The sequence below is a fragment of the Anolis carolinensis genome, chromosome 4 (genome assembly GCF_035594765.1).
Source record: "Anolis carolinensis isolate JA03-04 chromosome 4, rAnoCar3.1.pri, whole genome shotgun sequence".
Lineage (NCBI taxonomy): Eukaryota > Metazoa > Chordata > Lepidosauria > Squamata > Dactyloidae > Anolis > Anolis carolinensis.
Genome location: NC_085844.1, coordinates 173,573,948 through 173,590,432, shown reverse-complemented (window position 1 = coordinate 173,590,432; position 16,485 = coordinate 173,573,948). Strand labels below are relative to the sequence as shown.

General features: G+C 39.6%; 1 protein-coding gene and 1 pseudogene across 15 annotated transcripts in view; one reads left to right on the top strand and one right to left on the bottom strand.

Annotated features, from left to right (window-relative positions):
• The window catches only part of dab1 (DAB adaptor protein 1), an 861,244-nt gene that overhangs the window by 258,749 nt on the left and 586,010 nt on the right, over nucleotides 1-16,485 (bottom strand). The gene's annotated exons all lie outside the window — the stretch shown is intronic.
• On the top strand, nucleotides 4,356-5,086 carry LOC100563274 (endosomal/lysosomal proton channel TMEM175-like; annotated as a pseudogene).

Here is a 16,485-nt window from a genome sequence, read left to right as displayed (position 1 = left end):
AAAAATGTAGCAATGTTTTGAGTTCTTAAACTTCACTGGATTTCCTCCCTGGTAACATTCTAGTGGTAACTGAAAATTTGTTTCAGATAGTTTTCACATTTTTATCTCTAACTTGTTAGTATTGTTTTAAAGATCAGAATTTTGAAAATTACACAGAATTTATCTTTAAAATAGAGTGGAGGTGATACTTTGCCTTGGTATACAAACTATCGTTCCTTGTACGGATAACATGCCCAGCTTCAAAATGCAAGTCTGGACCCAGTTCCATTATGCAGAATATTATGCAGAATACAATCATGGATAAAATCCCACTCACAACTTGTAACATATGATGATGTCACAGATCTTCAACCAATTTCGAAAACTTTCCCCAAGATTCTTACATTATTAAATATGGCAACTAGACAAATACATGCTGGAAGGTAATACTGAAACATCATATAGAAACAGGCACCATCCTCATAAAGATAACATCACCATTCCACCTGTAAGGTGGGATAAAACAGCCAATTGTCTTCATTTCTACTCCAAAGGGTGGGAGGGATAACAAACTTTTGCCATAGACATTTTTGTCTTAAAGAGGATGTCATTTTATTAAAATCCAATTACTTATGGTTTTTAATTGGCTTGCAGATAGTTCTGTAAAGACATGCTCATTATACTGCCAGGTACCCCAGGAATACATTTTAAAACATGCCATTGTATAACCTTTTCATCTTGTCAAGTGTCATCAGCAGATCCACAAATCATATGTTTTCCCTTCCACTGAACTCATCTGACACTATTTTTGCTTTCTGTGTATAGCCATATTTCTCAAAAGTATTTTTGTCACAGACCTCATTAATTTTGTTACTTACTAATGATTGTGTACTCCTGCCCTGTCACCTCCTTCCCGGCCCTGGGCCCTGGCCTACAGCGATGCCCTCCTCACCATCATCACCACTGTCATGATTTTGCCTGTGGCCCATAAGAAGATACATCCAGATCAGAAACTTGATGAAAGTGTCCAGTAACTCCTAGCCACCAATATTGCTGTGTATCTGATGACTTTTTAAATAGTGACAATTGCTTGGGCTGCTCTTGTCGGACTCTTTCAAGTGACTGAACTCATTTATTTATTTATTTATTACATCATTTCTACCCCACCCTTCTCACCCCTCAGGGGACTCAGGGCGGCTTACAACATGAACATATATATCAAAACAATTTATATCATGTTTAAAAATCCATTTAAATTAAAAACTTACATTAAAATTGAGAGCTTAAATTTAAAAACCTACATAGTTATACACATAAATATACATTCAGGCACATTTCAAGTCCAAGTAGGGCAATCAGTGAGTCGTATAATTATCGTATCTCATTTCTACTGCTACTCTTGTTCAAAGGCCTAGTCCCATAACCACGTTTTTGTTCTTTTTCAAAAAGACAGGAGTGAGGGAGCCTGTCTAATTTCATTTGGGAGGGTGTTCCATAGATGGGGGGGCCACCACTGAAAAGGCTCTGTCCCTCGTCCCCGCCAGCCGCACTTGTGAGGCTGGCGAGAGCGAGAGCAGGGCCTCCCTGGAAGATCTTAGATTCCGCGATGGGTCATAGCGGGAGACACGTTTGGACAGGTAAGCTGGGCTGGAACCGTTTCGTGCTTTATAGGCTAAAGCCAGCACATGACTGTGCCCAAACAGGGGAGATTGGAAATGGGCCGAAAGTTTCCGAATTGAGTGGGATCCAGTGATGGCTTTTTCAACAGCGTTTTGTTCACAGCCGTCTTTAGGCTCGCTGGAATTTTGCCCTCCCTAAGGGAGGCATTCACCACCACCTTCACCCACTCGGCCAAACACCCTCTGGCTTCTCTCAGCAGCCAGGATGGGCAGGGGTATGTGGTTGGTCTCATTTCTCCAAGGATCTTGTCCACATCCCCAAGCTCAACCAATTGAAATGACTCCATCAAAACTGGACAAGCAGGTGTTATTGCTACATCCTCAGAGACTGCCGTTAATATGGCGTCCAGGTCAGAGCGGATCAAAGCGACTTTGTCTGCAAAGAACGGAGCAAATGCTTCACAGTGGGCTGCCGAGTTGTCATGGATCCCGTCTTGGGGGACGGGATATAAGAAACCTCTGACAACTTGAAACAGCTCAGCCGAACGGTTCTTTGCGGTTCTTAGCTGCAAGGAAAACATTATTTGCAGCATCTATTGCTGCGGCATATGCCCTAAGATAGGAACACAGTTTGACTCGCTTGGCTCTGAGTGCCACGCGCCCAATAGTCCCCTCTTCTTTCGCTTCATCGCTGCCAGCTCCTCAGTGAACCAAGGAGAGGGTTTAGCTCAGTTACTCGAGATGGGACATTCCAGAGCGATCGTGTCTATTGCCCTAGTCCCATTCCAGAGAGAGGCCAGAGCATCAACAGGATCACCTACTGAGGAGGTGGGAAACTCCCCAAGAGCTGTCAGGAATCCATCTGGATCCATAAGCCTCCTGGGGCGGACCATTTTAATAGGTCCTCCACCCCTGCAGAGGTTAGGGGGTGCAGTGAGACTAAACCTGATCAGGTGATGGTCGGTCCATGGCAACGGAGCGATAGTAAGCTCCTCCACACTGCCACCTTCCTCCCATCCCTGACAGAAAACCAAGTCCAGTGTGTGTCCATCTTTGTGGGTAGGGCCTGTTACTAGTTGGGACAGCCCCATGGTTGCCATGGAAGCCATGAAGTCCTGAGCTGCCCCAGAGAGAGTGGCCTCAGCATGGATATTGAAGTCACCCAGCACAATGAGCCATTGGGACTCCCCGGCTAGCTCAGGTAGGGAGACTGTAGTGCAGCGGGGTGGGCGGTACACTTACAGAATCCCTAATCTGTCCCGGTCTCCTATCCTCAGGTGAACACATTCAAACATGGTAGACTGCAGGACGGGGCACCTGGTCAGGGGGATGGAATCCTTATAGATCACTGCAACCCCACCTCCCTGTCAAGACCCAGGCTGCAGAGCACCAATAACCATGCGCAGAGGCCAGAATCTATCTAATATCTTTATTAAAGGAATATATAAAGTCAATAAAAACAAGTGAAGAATATAGTTCAGAAGTAGGCCTTTCAGGAAAGGTCAAATATAGTCCAGGAAAACAATGTCCAATATGTGATATTAGAGTCCAAAGTTATAATCCAATAACCGAAACACACACTTTGCCAGGCAAAGTGAGGGGAAAAGACAGGGTCCTTTAGTCCAATGGAGCTTGACAACAAGGCTGGAAGCAAACTAGATTCTTAGCAAACAAGGCTTGATACGTGGCAACAAGAGGCAAGAAGCAAGAACGAGGTCCGTGGCAAGATCCGGGGACAAGGCAGGCTTGGAACTAGAACAAGGTCCGTGGCAAGGTCCGGGGAACAGGGAACTGGAGTAGCGTAGTCCACACACGATCTCACTCCCGAAGCTGACGAATTGACTCCGCAAGGATTTCCTTGCGGGTAAACACCTATATAGGATCTTGTTTTCCCGCCAAGGAACACTTTCCCTGGGGAACAAGAAACGAAACCCATACTGTGTCCAGATGCATGACTCCTTAAGATTTCCCAAGGGAAACAGGCTTAATCAGCTAATTGTCTGGCAGCAATCCTGGCGCTTCTGCGATTCGCCTCCCTAGCGCCTCTATCTCGATTATAATAATCCCGGCGAGAAAATGGGGGAGATTTCTGCTCAAGGCTTGTTTGGCTGACTTCTTGTGGGCAAACATCTTGCAGGTGCAAGGGCTCCAATTCTGGCTGAAACGGTGGGAAACCCAAGTTTTCCTCTTCATCTGCCACAATAGTACTAGGAACGGGACTACATGGCCCATGAGTCATCACACTCCCCTCCCTCCAGATTTCGGTTGGTGCTGTACAGAGTATCCTGGCAGGCAGAGCTGGGTGAGATAAACTCCTCCCAACTCGTCCAGCCAGGTCTCTGTAATACATGCCAGGTCTGCATGTTCATCCAAGATAAGATCTTGGATGAAAGATGTCTTCCCATTCACAGACCTGGCATTAAACAGCACCACCTTTAATCTGGAGGGGCCGCCATCCTGGTTACCCAGATTAGCTATGTCAGGAGACCATTTTAGAGCTACTAATGTTCTTCCACAAACCCTAGGCCGAACTGAATTAGGTCTCCCTTTCCCGTATCTCCCCCTCCCTGTTACCACCTCTATAGGGGCCACCCACCCACCAGAACACCCCTCCCCTCTCACACTGCCCTCTCTCTCTCTTCCCATGGTCGAGATGATGTTCCTTGATGTATCACTTTCCCATTAGCACTTAATTTCCTTTCCCATCCATTCCCACCCCCACCCTGCAGTCCTCATAATCCACCAGCCTCCCCCACCCCCTCCCAATAATACAAAGTGCAAATGCAATTGTAAAGTGATGAGGTACATCATCATGGATGATGTATTTGCCCTTCTAAACTTAGCCTGTATGATGCTTATTACTTTTTTGCCATACACATTCTCCTTAATGGCCTCCTTTTTGGATGTGTCATTTGGCAGTGCAGTTATGATCGGCAGTATCTAGACAGTCATCATTGTGTGGTTTCTGCAGCCCATGTTTACTTAATCTGAAATACAGGAATCCGAAAACCAAGAATGTTATAAATATCATATCCTGAAGATTATACTAAGAGAACTAACACTGAGATTTTTTGCAGCCATCTTCTCATTTTTCTTCATCCCATTGTCTTACATGTTTCTTGGTTGTTACTGGGTTTTTTTTCCCTCATGCCAACCATCTAATAAAATGGTTTAAAAGAAAGTTTCTTGGTCATGAAGAGGAGGTCCCAGTAGAGTCTTTTACTGTTTATCTTACTGAATCTCTCAGTTAGAAACTAGTAGAAGCATTCAGTGATGGGGTTTGCCCTATTGTCGCAACCCTGTTAATTCAGGATATATGTGAAGATAGTTTTCCTGATGCCAAAGAGATTAGAGAGAAATACCATGGTCAACTCATACGTGCTTTGAATGAATTTGGCCCGGCTTTTCTGGCCTACTTCGGCTCTTTTGTCACTATTGGCCTTCTCCGATTCATCCACCATTCTCTCTTCCTTCATGTCATGAAATAATAATAATAATAAAACTTTATTTATACCCCGCCACCATCTCCCCAACGGGGACTCGGGGCGGCTAACATGGGGCCATGCCCAGAGCGATACAATATAATAACATATAAAAACAACATATCATAACACAATTAAAAGCTATACAATAGATTATAATAGACATTACATCAAGAAATAAAAACAAAAACAAAAACAGTAAAACAAGGGCAGGCCGTATGGACACGAGGATAAAACTCGGAGTGAGAGGGACAGAGGGGGTTGAAAGCAACTCAGCTAATGGGCCTTCTCAATTCCTTTTCCTTGGCATTTATTGGAGGCCTGCCTCTTGCCTATCACCTGACCAGTGACTTCGCAAAAAAGTCCCACAATGAAATTGAAGTCATCCAGGTCAGCATCTTTTTCACCAGCATCTTTCAGTTTGGCATATTGATTGCTTTTTTATTCTACCAAAGGGAAACACTGCACCCCTTTGCCAGGTACAGTAGCAAGGAGCATGCCTTTATGTTTGTCAAGCTGGTGCTCTATCCCTGCATGAGCCTCGCTGTCTTCTTCCTCACATGCATTGTGAGTGAGCTGAGTACGATCATTCTCCATCTCACCCAGATCATCGTCCCCTTTGCCTTCCTTGCTTTGTGCATCCTTGTCCGAATTGGTCTGTTGGCAATAAGATTCATAACGTCTCTGTCTAGGCGGAGGAGCAACGTACTTGAAGAAGAATAGGCCTGCTTGTCTGCTGCTGAAATATTGTCATAGTTCTCCCTGCACTTTATTTGGTTAATGTGGTATTATAATGACTTAATATGTCTGGCTCAAGCCACTACTTGATATATGCAGCCTCTGACCAAGTGAAATCCCTTTGTTTGTGAAATATAAATGCTCCCACAAGACTTAGATGCAAACTACAAAATCTGAGACTTGCAAACTCCTCTTGTCCACATTTTGCCTGCAAACTGACATTTGGGTCCATGTTTTGGGCTATTACAACTTCTTTGCTGATCAGCATTTGGGAGAATATCAATGACTGTAGAGTAAGAGCAAGGCATTTTAGGAAATGTAGTGGCATCAGCTCTGTTTGTGAGGTGCTGAATAAAATTAGAGCCGTTAAAAGGGGAAAAGCTGATACAGATACAAATATATATGTTAACTCACTACCAGTGAGTGATCAAGGAAGCATGTTTTGAATTGTTACATATTCCTAAGTAAGTAAAAAGCTGTTCCTTGTAATACACAACATACCTGGACGTATTTGGTGTGTAAAGCATCCAATTCTAATAATTTTCACATTTGGTATGAAAATGAATAGGTCTGGAGCAAAGCTAGGAAAATGTTACATGCTGGCTAAGGAACTCTGTGAGTTGTAGTCCAAAAAAGTAACTTTCCCAAGAGGTGAACCACGTGACTGTGAATCACACAAGTTGCCAATAGAAGGAATGATCCATTCTGGACTGGAGTCTGAAGGCACACAACCTGCCAGGAATTTAGAAATGCAATGATTACAAGAGACATGAAAGCTGCCCATAAGTCTTAACAGAGCTTCTTGTGGTTTTTGCATAATATTGACACTTTCTAATATGTAAAATATCTTTCTATCTCTGGCTCTATATCTATTGCTTTCGCTACTCCTATGTATTTTTACAGGCAAACTGGAAATGCTTTCTACAAGTCCCACAAAACTGTGACAAACTGTGTCCTTTACATCAAATGACAAAAATCATGGTTTGCTTTGAGTCTATGTGTATGTAGATTCTATGGATACAGAGAGCCAACTGTATATTCAAATGTTTCTTAAGTAAGAAACATAAGGATTTTCCCCATAAGCAACTGTAGTGCACTCAAGAGTGTTTTAGCACTCATTGTTCATCAATAAAATACATAAAATAGTTTTCTTTAATTTAAAAAACATAATTTTTAATGTTTTTAAAGTTCTTACAACCCAAAATGAAAAACTCCAAAAGAAAATACATACATACATTTCACTTATTTTTTTGTGGATATAATGATTTAAGGTACAATTTATATGTGACAGTATCTCAAAAGACTGCTTAGCTGCAAAAGTATTTTACATGGTTTCTACCTTGTTTCCACATTATCTGATCTTAGTTTTTCAGGCTTCAGCCATCAAGCCTTTATAACACTCATATTTCTTCTTCCCTTCCTACCAATAAGACATAGCCTATACTATCCATGAGACTTTTACATATTTGCCTTTTTTTCTATCATAGTCATTTTACTAACCCCCAATTTCCTCTGCTCTTTTCTTAGAGCTATGTCTCTTCTATTCTCTGCACAGAGGTCTGTTTCTAAGCTAAGCAAATGGTCTGACCTCTTTATTCATCGCCTCTTGCCGCTAGAAGGCCAGTTCCCTATTTCCTGAGCTTCCATTCATTCAGCTTTAGGGGTGTTGCATTCTTTTTCTCCCTAATCTGATGTAAAGTTGTAATCATTCCTTTCATCACAAGGGGTACTTTCCTTGAAAAGTAAACTCTGTTATCCACAAAAGTGGCCACCAAAAACAGAGCTCTGACATATTTTTCAGCATATCTCTTTTTTTTTCCTAACTGTAACCACTTGAAAAGCAACTAGATCACTAGTTCCCACATGGGAATATGGTCCTCAGTATCTGTTGTCAGTGTCACCTTCAATTAAACTTTTGCTATTCAAGGGTGCTAAGTTCTAGTTCTAAGATTCTTACAATAAAAACATCAATGGGTTTTGATATCTGATTAATGTTGCTATTATTTACGATGTTTATAAACTTATTCTCTGTGTGTTTTTTAAATGGAATTATGTAGCTGATTTTATTAATGTTTTAGAAATGTTATGTTTATTTTGTTGCAATTTTCTCCGACACTAACTGCAAACAACAGATATAATGTTTATTTACTTATGTTCAGCATTTTGCAACAATGTATCTAAAGCTACTCAACCTACAGGAAAACTATAACAAATTGCTTCTATTTGTCCTAAGGAAACAGGGATTGCACTACAGTCGGTGAGAGCCCTTCCACACAGTCCTATATCCCAGAATATCAAGTCAGAAAATCCCACATTATCTGAGTGTGAACTCAGTTCACACTCAGATAAACCAGTTCAAAGCAGATATTGTAGGATTTTCTGCCTTGATATTCTGGGATAAAGGGCTGTGTGGAAGGGCTCTGAGCGTTCTCCTATTTTATTCAAAACATGGATTAAAATATTAATTATGAAACCAATCAGTCAGTAAATCAATCATATAGGCAAGGAGCTAGATCCAATGTTGAATTTTGTTTGCACATAGTGTTGGATTCAGTCTTAATAAAAGGACAATCAGCAATTGTAGGTCCCTTCCACACAGCTGAATAAAATCCCAGATTATCTGTTTTGAACTGGGATATATGGCAGTGTAGATTCAGATATTCCAGTTCAAAGCAAATATTGTGGATTATTCAGCCTTGATATTCTGGGTTATATGGCTGTGTGGAACAGCCCGTAGTTGAAATCAGGTGCATATCAGCTATACTGTTTCTCCAATTATCAAGAAGAGCAATAATTGAATTGAATATAATGTTTACATAAATAGTTCTATTTAGTTGCACAAAAACATGTCATCTCCTCCAAGATGTTTGCATATTTTAAAAATATAATACATTTATTTTTATGGTACTAGTGTAGGTCATTCAAGATCTTTCTTGATGCTGTGTACCTTCAAGCCATTTTCATTTAAGATGAATCTATCGTGTTTTGTTGGAAAGATTTGCCTTTTTTTAAGGTTGAGATAGTGTGCCTTGCCCAAGATCAACTGGTGGGTTTTCACAGCCAAATGGGGATTTAAACTTTGGCCCTCTGATAATCTAATGTTTAAACCATTACACCACATTATTTATATCTATTTATTTAAGATATTTCTACCCCATCTTTCTCTGCAGCCAGACCCAAAGCGGTTTACAACATATAAACACACAATATCATTAAAAACATAAAATGCACAATTTAAAACATACTAAAATACATCTATACACATAATAAAAGTGAAAATCTGTATGTGTGTATGTGGCACAGGTGTCCACTCACACAGAGAAGCCTCTGGCCTCCACAAACAGACTATAGTTCCCAGTGCTAAGGAGCCACCAAGTCACTCCTTCCCAGGACCTTGCAGGTTACAGCAACTGCAACTGAACATGCTAGAGAGAGAGGTTTGGGGAGAATTCACCATGATTTATAGGAATTGTATGGACTGGGATGTATAGTTCACATGCAATCTAAGAGCATTCTGAACCCCATCAATGATGGATCTGGAACTCACTTGCCACACAGACTCAATATGGCCAACTTTGCATATGGCGGGGTTTGGGGGTGATTGACCTTGACATCCAGGAGTTATAGTTCACCCGTATTCAGAGAATACTGATTGCAGCACATGAGGGATCTGGACCAAACTTGGCACACAAATTCATCATGGCCAACTGGGAATACTGGTGATTGATCATTAACTCTGCAAGTTATAGTTCAACTGTGTTATGTGAGCCCTCTGAACCCCACCAATGATGGATCTGGGCCAAACTTGGCACACAAACCCAACATAGCCAACTTGGGGTGATTGACCTTGGCATCAGAGAGTTATAGTTCACCCATATTCAGAGAACACTGAACCCAGCAAGTGACGGATCTGGACCAAACTTGGCCCACAGACCCAACATAGCCAACTGTCAATACTGGTAGGGTTTGGGAAAAATTGACCCAAGATTTTTGGGAATTGTAGTTCACCCACATCCTTATGCATTCTCTAATGGGAGCATTCATAATAAACAAAAGCAAAGACTGAGTTATTTTCTAAGACATAGTGTAGCATATGACCAAACTGATATGACCTCAGATCCAAAAACAAACAATAACTTTCTCAAATAATCCGGGCATTGCTGGGTACCCATGCTAGTATACAATAAAAAACCAACTTCCACCTCCCCCTTATCAGCCTCGCAATAAATAATTTTAAACCTTAAAACTCAATCTTTAAAACTATTACACATATTTTAGCTAAAGGTCTTCTTGAAGAGAAAGGTCTTTATGCCTTCCTAAAGCTTAGGAGGGATGGAGCTGATCTTAGTTCCTCCAGGAGTGAGTTCCACAGTGCTGGTGCTGTCCCTGATAAAAAGCCTTCTATTGTTTTGTGTAAATGCATTTTTGAATGGGACCGAGTGGCAGTCAGGGTCTCCTCACTGGACCTCAACTCTCAATCCAGAATATGTAGGGGGAGACGGTGTTCTAGGTAGGCTTTATTGGTGAGAACCAGCACCTTGAATTGAGCCCAGAAACAGAAAGGCAGCGAGTGGAGCTGTCTTGGGAGCGGTGTAGTGTGCTTGCAGAATCAAACGCACATACTCGGGAGCGGTGTAGTGTGTTTGCAGAATCAAACGCACATACTTTAAAATTTGGCACCTGATTTCTAAGTATATTTCAGTATATGAGAAATCAGATTAGTGTAATAAAGAACTAGCTTGAAATCTGTTCTCTTATGAAAAAACACTCAGAGAGCAATTCTGGGGGAAAACATATAAAATTATGATTCCATTCATTTTTAAAGGACTACAGCTGAACACTGTAAAATGTTACTTCAAGTATTGCAGCCAACATTATTCTTTGAATGACCATATGAAGAAAAAAACAAAAGAAACACAAATTGAAGCAATAAAAGAGTTCTCCAAGCCCAGCATATAGTAACACTGAAAAAAATCAATAGCAATTTGGCAACATTTGTGCATGTGAAAACCATTGGGGTTTAAATAACCCTACACAGTTTACAATCTTCTGTCAGAAAGATGAAAGTGTATGCGACATTTATGCATAAACACAATCAATTCCATACTTTCCTCAGTGTATATGTGATTACAATTATTTTTCATCTTAGTTTTCTCACCTAATCAAACAATTTTGCCTTATACCGAGGAACCTGGTGAGCCATTGCCAAAGCACCATAGAAAGGATCAGATGCCAACAGTGATCTTACTTAACCTGAACCAAAAACCCAATATCAGTGACAACAGGCTAAATGTATTTGCTTTATAATGACCGAACAAAAATGAGGAGGGGGAAGACCTAGCTAGCAAGGATGAAGACTGCTTACTCTTGCCCTAGTGATCTAGTATTACTAGGTGTGTGTGTGTGTGTTTTTTTAGACTACTTTAGAATTATTAGTATTCATTTTGAAACTCTTATCACTGTTATATTCCACTAAGTCCAAAGACTTTTTAAGGCAGTACACCAAATATTTAGAACACGACACAAAGGCAACAATTTTGGTCCCTCATTGTAAACACCAGAACTCAACAAATTATGAGACATACAAGCCATCTAAAGTATATTTTCTGAGATTGTTTGAAACAGGTGAAGCATGGGTAGGGTGTGCAATCTTAAATACACATTCAAACACACTTACTTTTTAAGCCTGAGATGTAAAAAGAAGAAAAGAATCAATCTAGATATCTAACATACCCATCCTTCTGTTATCCATGTTGTAACACAGAATAGAGGCCCCATCCACACTGCCATATAATATAGTTTCTGAATGTAGATTAACTACATTGAACTGGATTATATGGCAGTGGAGACTCATATAATCCAGTTTAAAGCAGTTAATCTGCATTCTGAAACTTCTACGGTAGTGTAGATCCAGACAGAGATATTCCTGGTACTTTATTTAGTAATACTAGGTCACTAAGAAAAGAGTACACAGCCTTCATCCTGGTTAGTTGTGTCTTCTTCCTCCTCTTTATTCTTGTTCAAATCTACCTGCCAATAGCTGTGGCTTGTAAAAAACAGTCAGGCACACTTTCTGCCTCAACAAAGTACTCTTGCTGATGCATGTTGTGTCTTGATGTCTGATAGCTGCTATCTCAAGATGATAATCTTCATGTTTTGTATCACTTCATCATATGGGGCCAAAGGTCAAGGGGCACCCACTGGATCTTTCACCAGCTGAGATAAAAAAAATCAATTTCTCTCATCATAAGATGAAGCTACTGGTATGTGCACAGGAGGAGTATAAATAGACCCCACTGAGAAACACGAAAGCAGTAGTCTTCTTCCATTATTGTCCTGAAATGAACCTAAAAGCTTCACATAAATGCAGCAAAGTATAATCCACCAATATCCATCTATATATATAAAAGAGTGATGGCATCACGGCAATTCACAAAACAACAAAAGTACAGGCCCCCCAACCTCAAAATTTGACAACACAACCCATCATCCACGCCTCAAGGTTGATACAACAAAAAGAAAAGAAAAATAAAGTCCTAATTAGAGGGAGAGCAATAATTTTTTTTATCCAATTGCTGCCAGTTTAGAGGGCTAATCTCTGCCCACTTGGTTGCCTAGCAACCAAGGGACAGCCAGGTTTCAGTTAGGGGACAGGCAGATTTAGGCCTCACTTAGACTTCTTCCACAGATTATCTAATTTGCACTGGATTATATGGCAGTGTAGGCCCTTCCACACAGCTATATAACCCATTTATAATCTTATATTATCTGCTTTGCACTGGATTATCTTGACTCCACACTGCCATATAATCCACTTCAGTGGGCATTTTATACAGCTGTGAAGAAGGGGCCTCATATAATCCAGTTCTAAGCAGATAATATAAGATTAGAAATATACAGTAGAGTCTCACTTATCCAACGTAAACAGGCCGGCAGGATAAGTGAATATGTTGGATAATAAGAAGGGATTCAGGAAAAGCCAATTAAACATCAAATTAGGTAATCGTTATACAAATTAAGCACCAAAACATCATATTATACAACAAATTTGACAGAAAAAGTAGTTCCATGCGCAGTAATGCTATGTAGTATTTACAGTAGAGTCTCACCTATCCAACACTCGCTTATCCAACGCATTTTTGTAGTCAATGCTTTCAATATATCGTGATATTTTGGTGCTAAATTCATAAATACAGTAATTACTATATAGCATTACTGTGTACTGAACTTCTTTTTCTGACAAATTTGTTGTCTAACATGATGTTTTGGTGCTTAATTTGTAAAATCATAACTTAATTTGATGTTTAATAGAGTTATCCTTAATTCCTCATTATCCAACATATTCGCTTATCCAACGTTCTGCCGGCCCGTTTATGTTGGATAAGTGAGACTCTACTGTACTGTATTTACAAATTTACCACTAAAATACCACAATGAATTTAAAACACTGACTACAAAAACATTGATTATGAAAAGGCAGACTGCGTTGGATAATCCAGAACATTGTATAAGCGAATGTTGGATAAGTGAGATTCTTCTTTAATATGAAATAATTACTGGGATAGAATAATGCAGAACAATATAATCTCTAAAACCAGGACAGTAAATAAACAGGGGAATTCCACACAGGAAACAATCAGGGCCAGGTAACACCTCCCAACAAAGTATTCCCATCATCAAAGTCTGGAAAATCCTCTGTTTTCTCAGTGCCACAGACAGTAGAAGCACATAAAATATCGCAAACAACACCACTCTGAAAACAAGGGAATTCCAGACAGGAAACAATCAGGGCCAGCTAACACTTCCCAACAAAAAATTCACTCAGGGAGGAAACAGCCAGGCTTTAAAGCTGCAAGGCCATTACATCCTAATCATTTTTCCTAATTGCAGCATTCATACTTGCCTCCAACAAACAAAAAAAACCAATCAGAAATATTGTATATTCACAACCTTTAGGAAATAATATCCCCTGATGGCGCAGCATGTTAAAGCGCTGAGCTGCTGAACTTCTGGACCGAAAGGCCACAAGTTTGAATTGGGGGAGCGGAGAGAGCCCCCACTGTTAGCCCCACCTTCTGCCAACCCAGAAGTTCGAAAACATGCAAATGTGAGTGCATCAATAGGTACTGCTCCGGCGGGAAGGTAACGCCGCTCCATGTAGTCATCCCACATGACCTTGGAGGAGTCTACGGACAACGCCGGCTCTTCGGCTTAGAAATGGAGATGAGCACCAACCTCCAGAGTCAGACACGACTGGACTTAATGTCTGGGGAAAACCTTTACCCTTGACCTTAACTACCACCAATTCCTCAATACTTTATTTCCCATACCACCAGACTTCGCCACAGCAACGCGTGGCTGGGCACAGCTAGTTCTTTTATATTCTAATAAATCTGCTTTAAACTCACATTGATGATAATAGAAAATGCAAAAATCATATTCAAGTTAAATTTCCCCTTAAGTGTAAAGAACATAGTTGCTAGATTTGGAAGGAAATTACTTGGTGTACAAAATTTAGAAATATCTAAAGTTAATCTTAAAATCGATAGGTATACATTTGCTGTATTTTTATCTATGAAAAGAAAAATACTTATTTAATTTAAATAAGTGCTTCAAACCCACTAGTTAAAGGCAAATACCCTTTACAGCAGGTAAAAGATACAACAATAACTTCCTCTCTTATTCTTATGTATTATATGAATACAAGAGTAAGCATCAGGCTGTTACTGGTATCCTTTCTTTTAATGGTTCCTTTATATATTCTCTGCAGTTTCCACAATTCTGTACACAGCAATAGAAACATACTGTGCAACAGCTTGTGAGATGAGCTTCATCAACAATAACTAATTTTTATTCTGTCTGAATGGCTGCAAACAATGAAGGTGATTAAATACTGCAGACACATAGTCAGAATTTAGGAGGCTGTCAAAATAAATTATAGTATTAAAAATAGTTCCCTCCAAAATAAATATTTAGCGGAGAAACAATTTTGTGGAGAAGAATATGTTTGTCTCATTTCACTAATAGATTTAGGAAATGACAAACATGTCACCAGATTTATGAATTTTATTCATAGATTGACTATTAAACTGTGGGTTTTCCTCTCCCCAAAAAAACTTTAACAATCCAGCCAATCTAAAATAGATTTCTCAGATTTTACTTATGACTTTATGCAGTTAATAATGAGTAAGAGGCAGAGCACATAGATGGTATGTCCAATGTCTTCTGAAAAAATTATTTAAACATGAATTCAGGAGTTTGGAGCCTACTCACTTAGGTTCCTATGCAGAGGTTGCAAGCAAATGCAGAGATATGCCATATGAGACTGATAGAGAAGGTGTATATTTACTACATTCTAGATGTTCTTCTCATTGGAAGTTATATTCACATGTATCTCCATTGACTATAAGAAAACCAACAAATGGCCATAGCATTTTTATTTCTGGGAAGAATTGGATCATATAGCTGTGATTTCGGAAATCTATCCACAAATGCTGCAAACAATCATGACTAGAAAACTGCAAAAGAAAACTTTGCATTCATAGATTTTGATATCCACTGAAGATCCTGGAACCAAACTCCACCAGATGGGAGCCCCCCCCCCCCCAGGTCTAACTGCCACTCTGGGCCAGAGTGAAGAAGGGGGCAAGAAAGACATCATTCCACCACATCTGCTATGTCATCAGATGTGAGCTCACCCCCCAAGGACTAACTGCTACTCTGCGCCAGAGTGAAGAAAAAGGCCAGGAAGACATCATTCCACCATGTCTCCTGTGTCAATATAACAATATAATACTATATAATACTCATATTATGCTATACTAATAATATAATATATTGTACATACATACAATATTGATAATATTATAATGTAATACAATATAATAATAATAATAATACATTATTATAATAATTGTATATTTATAATACATGTAATATTACTAAAAATATTGCAATATAGCGGTATAGTACAATATAGTAATATATAATGCTTACATTGTGCTATACTAATAATATAATATATTGTATGTATATATAGTAAGCCTCCCTGAGTACCCTTCGGGATGAGAAGGGCGGGATATAAATGTTGCTAATAATAATAAATATATCTATCAAAGGCCCACTTTACCTGAAAGGAAGGAGGGGCTGTATTTAGCACAGGTTTTTTAAGGGGATACATTGTTATCTGCTGCAGTGTATATTTTGGTTGAACTTGAACTTTCCTGAGACTTTTATCAATATGTTGCATACTTTTAGACGTGTGCTGAAACACACGTTGTTTTGTGTGTTTTTGGTCACCGTGGCCTTGAGTTAACTTCAAACTACATTATATTGTCAGTGTAGAAGGGCTCTTAATCTGCACTGAAGGTTGTGTTAAGACTTGCTGAAATCAAGGTGTACTATATTTACAACCTGATCTAATGTTCTATTTCATACCTGATGGTTTTAAAAAGTTAAAAGGGAGATAGTTTCATTACAAACATTCATACTTGAGTTTGCCTCTGAGAAAGGGGACTTTTTAAAATTTGATTGATGGTATTAAAAAATTAACAACAACAATATCCCTTAAGAAAATATTCTGAAATATCTCAGATTACCTTATTTCCAATCCATCACAGATTTAATCTCTTTCCTAACAAAGATATGAGCTGGAGAGGGTCTTTTGA